At 30.3% G+C, this 10921-nt stretch overlaps 1 long non-coding RNA gene across 1 annotated transcript; it reads left to right on the forward strand.

Moving 5' to 3' along the window:
• The first annotated feature begins 6080 nt into the window (after window positions 1-6080).
• LOC125611456 lies at window positions 6081-10027 on the forward strand. The gene is made up of 2 exons (XR_007341637.1): window positions 6081-9003; window positions 9459-10027. It is a non-coding gene; the product is annotated as an uncharacterized LOC125611456 (long non-coding RNA).
• Window positions 10028-10921: the final 894 nt, after the last annotated feature.

The raw sequence follows: 10921 nt of genomic DNA on the forward strand, positions 1-10921 counted from the left end.
ATATATATATATATATATATATATGAAAGAATTATTTATTGCTTCTGTCATCTACTTAACTGAGAACAGGGAATTTAGTGGTTTATGTTTCTTTCACTTCTTTCACTAAGTGGATGTATTTCTGTCTGTTTGGTGGTCTTGTTTTTTTTTATGTTTTTGAAATGTAAGTTTTTAAGATTCTCACCAATGTTTTTAACATGGTGAAAGTAAGGTATATACAAAGTAGCTTCCTTGTGTAGCTTGCAATTTTAATTTTGTTCTTTCCCCAAATTAGCAATAACAGAGCTTAAAAAGTAAATACTTTCAAGGTCATCAAAATTGAAGGGTGTAAAATAGAAAAAAAATAGATGAAATAAAAAAGTCAACAAATCATATGCACTTTGGCTTCTGATTAATGTGTATAATGTGGTGAATTTCTGAATGGATGTTATCTAAAGTGTGCTATCATTGTGTAGATAAAAATTTGAGAATGAAGACTTACATTCAGAATGTTCACATAAAACTGTTTTCTCATCTTTAAAATGTCTTAGAGTTTTCATCAGGGGTATTAAAGGATCTCTATAGTTCTTATTGTATAGTGTTCAGTAACTTTGAAACGATTTCTGAATTCACTTTCCGGAAACTTTAAAAAGCTGAGAGCAATGTATCATGTAGAACATAAAACAATCAATTTAAAGAATAATGTATCCTGTTATTTAAATGGTATCTCAGCCTATAAATTATGACATTGAAAATTTGTACATAGAAATATGTGGCACATAGGAGATAAAATTTACCAAAACCTACATATCTACTAATATTGTAGACAAAATGTCACTAATAATATTTAATTATTTCTCCATATTATCTGCTACATTCTGGATTTGCTACATTATTTTCAAAGATTTACCACACTGCCTAAGTTTTATAATATATTACAAATCTTTTCTTTCTTTTTTTTTTTGGTACCATTGATTGAACCTAGGTACACTTAAGCACTGAGCCACATCCTGAGCTCCTATGCTGTTTTTGTATTTTTATTAGAGATGTTATTTTTCTGAGTGACTTAGAACCTTGCTAAGTAAAAGAGGTAATATTTGTATTTGTTATCCTGCTGCCTCATTGTCCCAAGTCACTGAAATTATTATAGGTTTGTATCATCATAGCTAGCATATATTAGCAATCTTATGATTGATGCTTGTTTCTCTTTCTTTTATAATAATTATGTTTTTTTACAAAAATTATACCGTGTATTTTGGGATGTATATTTTGTACATAAACATTTATAATAGTTGCACAAAGGGTACAAGAAGACAAACAGTCTGTGGCAAGATTATTATTTTAAATTTAGTAAACTTATATAATACTGACTCTAAATGAAATGGTAAGATGGAAATTATAATCTTCATAGCAACCAGTAAAAATAATATGCAGTGTCATTGAAATACTAGTAAAGAATAAGCTGTGTTTAATAATTATTTGTTTAAAATTATTGATGGCCTCATTAGTCCTAATGGTCCAAAATAAGAAATAACTCAAATGTTCTTGAATGTTGAAATTAACAATTTGTAGTGCATCCAAAAAATACAAAAGCAGTCACCAATACAAAGGAGCACTTCACTGATGCACACATGCTTATTGACTGTCACAGATACTGAATAGTTCAGCAGCTGTATTTAAATTATATTGCATGATGTCAGGCAAAATACAAATATAGTTCTATAATCCATTACACTAACATCTTTCTGAGAACAAAAAGTTGCATGTAAAAGAAAATGTTTTTGGGGGGGATGCTGTAAATATTCTGTGCTTAAAAGCACTGAAAGTTTTTATTTTAACATTCTATTTGTTAAAAGTAAAATAATGTATTTCTATGACATTCAGGAGATGTACATATGACCTCACCAAAAATATCTATACAAGGAGAGGGGTTCATCTATGTTGGGAAATAGGTAGAAACATAGAAAACAATCAAAATGGCATATAATAAGTAGGTATTAAATTCTGGGTAACTGGTAAAATATTCACTTTACTTATATATACTTTACATTTATGTGATAAAACATTCCCATGCTGGTTATTAGGAACCTCTTTGTTTTTTGGGTCTGTAGATGGAAAAACTGTTTTAGTCTGTCCTGAGCAAGGCTGATTCAAAATGTGTTTACTTTTGAATAATTTCTGAATCTTTACATAAATGTTTATGTGTTTTTATGTGTTCATCATACTTTAATGGAAATTTTTACAGATATGTTTGTTAAATAATTAGGTATAAAAGAATACTAACAACAATTTGCAATTCAGTATAAATCTCAAATTAGTTCACTTTTTATTTTAATATTTTAATATTCTCAGGTATTTTTACATGTTTTAATACTTGGACATAAGTGTTTTTAAAAAAAATATCAGCAACAATTTAATAAACTTTTTTTAATTCATTTTCCTTTTCAGTATAGGCAACGGTAGTAAGTAACACTTTGCCGCTTACTGCTACCCAACCTCAAGCCTGTAATTCAACTTGCAATCCAGCAGTGCCAGACAACTTCATTGTAGGATTATTGGCATGCAGCACAACACATGGCTTAACACATTTTCTTTAATAATTTTCTTTAATTAAATTATTTGATAAAATGATGTGGTTTATGATCAAGGCACTGTATCCTGTGCCTTGTGTATTCTCAGTAATTTTTAACTTAGTTGAATGGGTGAAAATGACTATCAAAAATAAGTGTATGCAAAGAATATCAATAATACAATACAGGTGCTCTGGTTTGGATAACTGCTCCATAATGGTCCATGTATTAGGTTTGTTGCCAAGGTTGTTCTATTTAGTGGAAACTTTACAAGGACAAAGCATATTAGTAATTGTTTAGTTCATTATAGAGTATGTACTTGAAATGAAGTGTTGACACCTGGTGCTTTTTTAATGCCATGTGCTCCCACCATAATATGCTCACTCACCTCAAACATAAAGCTATAATATCAAGCACTCATCTACAGGAATCTCCAGAACTTTGATTAAAAATAAGATGTTTCTATTTGTTAGTTGATTATCACAAGTATTTTTATAGCTAAGAACAAAACAAAACAAACAAAAACTGACAAATTGGGTGACCAAAGTCATGAGTACATATCGTATATGTCTTGGTAACTCATTCATCAAAAAATGTTAATTTAATGTAGTGGTTTTTAGTTTTACTACCCATGATAATTTCTATCCAATCTTTCATAAACACTGAAGCCTGGGTTCCTTTCCAGAGATATGGATTCCAGGGATATGAATTACATTGTTTTAATGTATTTTTTTTTTTTAATTTAAGAGACACTACAGTTGATTGTACACTGTAGCCAGAACTGGGATCCATTTGTTCACAGTTGAAAATGCATTAGCTCTGTGTGGTTTTCTTGTGTGCTGTGTGGATTTGTCCACTTCAGAATTTCTTGTGGGGGTTTATAGAGAACAGATTTGCCATGTTGAAAAAAATAAAAGGATAATTTTATTATATCTTCAGGTGTTAATCAAACTGCTGGTGGAGGAAATATTTTTTTCAGTACATCTATCTTGTTCTCTTGCTTTCATATCAAGAAACTTTTTCATGAAAAGAATGTCTAGGATTGGTCTAGGTTAAAAATTGTAAGTAGACTATGAACACCAAAGAAAAATAACAAATTAAGTTCTAGGTATACTTTGTGTTATGTACATTTTTACTGTTATCTCATGATGAGAAATAAAAGTGAATCATTTAGCTTCATTTTCAAAACATAGTCCAAATAGATTTACCCAAATTATTCCCTATTTAAAAAAAACTTAAGTGTTCTTGAAAGTGTTTGAATAGTAAAAAGTAGTAAAGGATATAAAGCTAAAAATAATTATTTTTCTATAGCAGAGTTGTAATTCTTAAATTATTAAGAAGTGACAATTTTGTGATAAATTAAAGAATTCATAGAAATTTATTTATAAATTATTATAATTATTTATTTTATTTGTTTTACTTATGACTTCTAAAAGTTCAGTTACACATATATTTTTCATTTTATTTCTTTCAACTATGATGCTATAGAAGATTGTCTACTTTTTCTAAAATCTAGGTGTATCAAAATTTCTGAACATTAGCTGGGTGTTGTTGCATACCTGTAATGCTGATGACTCAGGAAAATAAAGAAAGTTAATCACAAGCTTAGAGCCAGCCTCAAAGATTTGGTGACATTCTGACAAAAAATAAATAAATTTTGAAAACAACTGGAGATGTTCCTCAGTAATGCATCACTGGTGTCTATCCTTGGAACCAAACAAACAAGCCTCATTTAGCCAGAGTATGAAGGTTATGAAACCAAAAACGTAAAGTAATTCCCACTATATTATTTGCATTTGTGAATCTGTCGTTGGCATTATTGTCACTGATAATTGATATAACATTATATTCAACATTAAATACTTATATCCCAAGAAAATTTAAAATATCTTGACTTACTTTCTAGCTCCTTTTGTTGTCAAAGATTATTTTTCTTACAGATCTTATAGTAAAAACTGTCATTAATTTTTTGTTTAAAAGAAGTAATGAGAAATATATATTTCTACAAAGTAAGGTTAAAAATAAAAATTTTTGAATTGTTTAAATATGCAAATAATTCAATTCTAGGATATTTTGTTTTGTTTTGTTGCTACTTCTAAGCATCTTTCACATATTGCAGTACAAAAACTTCCAGTTGCTTTCAAAGGAAACATTTAGCTCTTACATGATTTGTAAGGTATATCCAAGAAAAATAGTTTGAGATTATTTTAGCTTTACATCATGTCAGAATGTCGTCTAGATAGCCTAGCAGGATTTCCCACAGATATTAATCCATTTTGAAGTTTGCCACTTTTTTCCTGAGTGGCCCCTTATAGTTTACAACATTTAGAAGGAAAAGCTAACTTTATAGACCTAACACCAATACCCTAATCTCCTTGTTCCAAATATGATTAATGGCATTAGACTATAAGTAATATTAAAATGGTTTTATCATTTTTATACATTGTGTACATTTTCTTTTTTAATTTGAACTACAGAGAACTCTGACATTTTAATTGAAGTTGAATGGCATTTGTATTAATTCTGTTCAGTTAATGACCACAGAGTATCTAGAAGATATTTTGGCAACTGGAAATGTAGCTCAATTGTAGAGCACTTGCCTACCATGCAAAAGGACCTAGATTCAATCCCTGGTACCAAAAAGCAAACAGACAAAGAAACAAACAAACAAAAACAGATGCTTTTATATTCTAGTTTAGAAAATCTTTAGTTTGGGGGTTAATTTCAACTTGAGTTGTCTTACTCTGTCTCTTGTATTATCCTTGTCAGATCTATGCTTTTTCGTGTCTAAATTCTTTTAACATTGAATCAGAAAAGTAAACAATATATGATGTGCTGCAAATTTATGCATAATATACTAAGTTGTAAATTACCGAAACCTGTAAAACATTTCTTGTAAATTATGTAATTTGTTTTTCCATTTATGTACAGGTTTTTATGTAAATTAAAAAAAATATATTTGTTGTGTTCTTTTTTGTAAACATTCCCATACACTTCTTTAATGTTTCTTTGCATGAAATATTTAATTCTCTTATATATATGATAATAACCATTAAGCCAACTTAAGTTTTTCTTCCTTCTTTTCTGTAGTTTAACTTTTTCTAATTTTGTTAACATTCTAAATGGTAATTTTTATGTCCTACTTTCCAAATAAATTCTCTTAAGATGTTTAAAAAATGAATAAATAAATAAATACTCATGTCCCCTTTTATAGCCAGGTCTCCTTCAACATAGAAAGCTCTGACTAAGAAGGAATATAATTAATATTTTGTTATTTTTGGGTCCTTTGGCCTGAGTTGAAATTGTTCCACCTTACACTCAGAGGCAGAGGGATCTGAGCTTAGTAGTTTTTATAATCAGGTAAAAATTATTCAGTCAGAAGTGATTTGGGTTATAATTATTGAATCAGAGCAACAACCAAAGAATAGAGAGTAGAATTCAAAATCTGGGAGGCAATTCATCTCTGTCTCAGGCAAATATCTTGATTCGTCTCCAGGTTTTGTGATGCCTGGATGACTCTGTCACAGGCCCTTTTCCTCTAACATTCAGGGTCTATAGTATTTTAAAAAATAATAAGTCTGCAGGACTGGGCATTATGAAACAGAAGAAAGGGGCTGAGTAACAGTAGTAAGAACTAATTGTTAGAACCTAGGCTTTCCTGAGGTCACCTTTGTAATATTTTAACCCTAGTCTAAATTAGATAGAGCTCAATATACTGATACCTCTGGCTCTAAGAATGGGGTTAACAGTCAGGATTCTACTTTTTGTCCTCTGGCAGATTGGTGAACTCTGCCTGTCCTGAATCCAACTCTGTATTTTCTTGCCTACACCCCTTTAGAGTGGATGTTAAAGACAGAATCAGGACATGAGAATTTTGACTCATGTAAATAATTCACATTTGGTTAGAGCAGTGGTCCAAGGAGTTTTCAGTTTCTCTTTCTTTACCAGGTGGCACTCATTTTTAAGTGCATTTTCCAAATGTGTGGTAAGCATGATTTTCCAAAACTTCATCTTTTCTCAGCTAATTCACTATATTATGAAGTATGGTTCCCTGGAACATTTCAAATAACACAGAGTTTTAAATCAACTTTTCTTCTTAGTTTTGGATGTATGTGTGCATGTGTGTGGTTGTGCTTTCACATGAGAGGAACATGTTATTATAACATTAAAGTCTTTAAAAAAGTATTTGTACCTAATGCTATGTGTGAAGATGCATGTTCATAATCTCAGCATTTTAGTAGGCTGAAGCAAGAGGATCAATATATTAAGAATAAAAAATATAAAGGGAAAGGGAATGTTGCTAAGTGTGCAGGCACTCCTGAGTTTAATCCTTGGCATTTAAATTAAAAAAAAAATCTTTGATCTTTTGTTTATTTGCCTTTCATAAGCATAGACCACAAGTTTAAGGCCCCCTTAAGAAACTTTAGAGTGTGATGTCTCTTCAGTATCTGCCATGTCTTTGAGTAGCCATGGTGTAAAAATTACATGAAGTTGACCCTAGGTGCCCACAAGCTTCCATGCTTGTTGAGCTACCAAGAGAATACCATCTTGTGTGTAATCCTCCTTTCCTACAGATCAGCTTGTGGTCAGGAAATGGAGCACCTTGTTGGACTAGCTGGATACTCTAGATACTCTAGAGATTACATGAATATTTTTATAGGTTTCATCTAAATAGATTGAATATTGGAATAAAAATAATATTTTTCCCAAATGTTAGTTCAGCTCCCCAGAAACACATTGCTGCTCAGACTCACTGATTTTGTCCTCCCTTTTCTTATTCATCTAGGTAAGACTGATTGTAAGGTGCCAGAATTTGAAAGGAGAATAATCTGTACCAAGAATTCAGAAAAAATTCCTAGTGTGTTTGTGCAGAAGTCTTCAAAGAAAACTCACTCTATGCTAACTGGAAGACATAATGTAGTGCCTCAAGTTTGGAGTGGTAACCAAATATTTAAGTAAATAAAATGGTGGATGGAGAATTTATCATTTTGTTTAACATTTCATTACCTATGAAATGTAATTTATCACTAATATTTGAAAGATAAAAAAGTTTCCAAACAGAAAAGTTAGAGGCAGATTTTAGAATAAAATTGTATTCAAACTAAGATCAATTTTTTAGCCTGTAAAAGAACATAATTGAAGGTTAAGTAAGATATCAATTCTATCTGTAGCTATAGTGTTCATTGCTGTGGAGCTATTTCTATAATATCAGTTTGGAAAAAATTTAGAGATAGGTAATAAGCAGCTTTTTTTTGTCTAAATCTATACTGCAATACTTTAAATTCATCAAACATAAGATAAGGATGCATCTAAAATCTTAGGCTGTCAAGGGCTTGTTTTTAGAAGAAAAAGCAAAAATAGAAGGTGAAAACAGGTGGACCAAAGGAGGTTTGTACTTTTATATCTTTCTGGGAACATTAAGACAAGCCAGTTATCACAACTACCTGGAGATTGAGAAAGAAAGATCAAAGTTCAAGCTTAGTGTAGCAACTTAGTGAGACTATGTCTCAAAAGGAAAAAATAAATTAAAAGGCCTAGGATATATCTTAGTTGTAGAATGTTCCTGTACCAAAAAATAATAATAATAATAAATAAAAATTCCAAATGAAGGATCCTTTACCATGAAGCTAATGAATACTTATGAATTTTAAGAAAAATGTTTGTATGTTGGTTTGGGCTGACATGAGATGGCTCAATATTCTAAGGGTTTCACATAGAGAAGAAACGTAAGCTTCATTTTTTTAACGAATATTTTGTTCTTACCCCTGAGTGTAAAAGTGTTCAATTAAATATTTTGATGAAAAAATGTAAATATGCAGAATGACTATCTGAATCAGCATGTTTAAAATAGTGAGGATCTTCTAAATCATAATGGGAAGGGGGATGTTAACTACTATAGCAGAACAGAAAAATTGGAGGTAGTATCTTCAACCAGTTATTTCCTAAAATGTCCTATATAGTGTCCAATTTTTCTCTGACATTTTTTATGTTCTATTCAAGCTTTCAATTTTCGTCTTCCTGATTTATTAATTTATAAGAAGCTGGCATGCATATGTGGGTTTTTTTTATCAGAATAAGTATCTTGAGCATGTAGATGTCAGTTTCCTTATGAACTGAGAGAGTAACAGTCTATTCATTTAATTTCCTTTTTCATTGTTGTTTTTATAACTTTTTGCCATGTAATTCAAGTTGCCCCAAGTACCTAAGTTTTTTTTTTTTTTGTAGTAGTTTGGTAGTTAAAATTTTAATTCTATTGTTTTAGAAGTGAGTTGTGATCTTGTGGTCTGAAGAAGTAAAAGTAATTTTTAAATACAGTACTTGTTTTATGGTATGTTTAAATAATGACAAATAGACTTTGGAGATTACCATTCAAATAAATATGTGGAATGTTGGAAGACTGATGTTTCTTTAGTGATCTCATATGTCTTCTACACACTGAGGTGACCACTGTCATGTGAGTAAAGTTATTACTTATAATTTTGCTGTGCATGTGTCAAGTATCATTGCTTTGTTTGATTTTGCTTCTTTTGAATATTCAATAACTAATTGCAACTATAATTCATCCTTTGGGATTAGGTTGGATTTTTTTCTACTTCTTTGCTTCAGTGTTTTGCTTCACATATGCTTCCCCCTGGGTTCCATTATACCAACTTTATCCACCAATTTTCCTGCTTGTAACTAATTATTAGGGCTGGGGATATAGCTCAGTTGGTAGAGTGCTTGCCTTGCATACACAAGGCCCTGGGTTCAATCCCCAGCACCACAAAAATATATCTTATTGAATGGTTGAGGTCATTGCCATATGTAAAAACCACCACTTTTATTTCTCATTACAATTTGTATGAAACTAAATACTATGTCATTAATCATATGGTTTATGTGATATGTATTTACTCATTTTTATTTCAGGAACCATTGACATTAAGGGATGTGGTCATTGATTTCTTTGAAGAGGAATGGAAATGTCTGGACCCTTCTCAGCAGACTTTATATGGAGATGTGATGTTAGAGATCTGTAGAAACCTACTCTTTATTGGGGAGCCTAAATTTAAGTCATAATTTCTAATTCAAAACCACGGTTTAATTTTTTAACATTTTAGAGTGTCTTATGGCAATTCCTATTCTGCATAAAAAAAGTTTTAGATTCTTGTTTTTAGGACAAAGATTGACATTTGTTTATGTAGAAAAAAATATTAAAGATTTTTCTTTTTATGTTTAATTCATCTTTTCTAAGTAGTGGTCACAATGTAGAGAACGAAAATGGTTTCAAATTATTTTAGTGTTGTTGTCTGGAAAAAAAAAGTTTGGAAAAATAATTGTGTAGAATCTTATAAGGTATTTTCTTTTTTTTTCCTAGTAAGGACAACATTAAAAAGACTTCTGTAGTTACCAAGGAAATAACAAAATATGACATATGTTATTTTCCATCAAAAAATTTTGCTCTCTCTAAGTAATCTTTTGTCATCTATCTGTCCCCCCAAAAATAACCTTGGGATTTGAAGAGAAAACTAATAGTAGACATATCAACTGGGTAGAAATCAATGAAGCAAATAACACACAATTTTAGTTTAAAATAGACTCTTGCTAAGTGGCTAAAGCTGAAATTGTATTTCCATGTCTCAGCCTTCCAAGTAGCTAGAATTAATGGCATATTCATCACCTCTCTATATATGAATCTGTTCTTTTGTCTAGGAGTAAGACTTTAGCTTTTTAAAGGTACCATAAAGATTTTTACAATTCTTTTAACTTTTATATATTTGTCAAATTTGTAATTATGATCAAAACTTTCCTGAACTTACTATCTTATATATTTTAAATTTACTGGTCAGTAGTGTTCATTCAAATTTTTTTGTAACATCATTTCTAGAAAGTTTGTATCACATAAAAAGTAAGTTCATATTTTCCTTCAAACAAGTGCTGCTTTGTCTCATCTTTTCATCCCTGATGCCATTCCTTTTGGTCTGTTATTTGGCTATATTAGATATCTTTCATAAGTAGAATTACCTGGTATTTGTTTTTTGTGAATTACTATTTCACTTAACACACTATACTAAAAGTATATATTATATAAATTCTTATCTTTGAAAAGTTTGAAGACTTTCCATAGTTCATTCCAACTTGCCTTCATGTAGTCATGTAAAATGATATTTGGTTGGCTTGCCACATTGATCTCTATTGAATGTTGTTTTAATGAGAATAGATCTGTAAATATATTTTAATTTGACTATCAAGTTGAGGGCTCATTGATGTACTTTCAGTTTTATTACTCATGACTTTCTCAATTACTCTCAAAGTCTATTGAATATTGTAGCTTTTATTATTTTTATATCAGGAAGCAGTTTTAATTTTTTAATATGTGTAGTTATTGATGC

Source organism: Marmota marmota, unplaced genomic scaffold (genome assembly GCF_001458135.2).
Source record: "Marmota marmota marmota unplaced genomic scaffold, marMar, whole genome shotgun sequence".
Classification (NCBI taxonomy): Eukaryota; Metazoa; Chordata; class Mammalia; order Rodentia; family Sciuridae; genus Marmota; species Marmota marmota.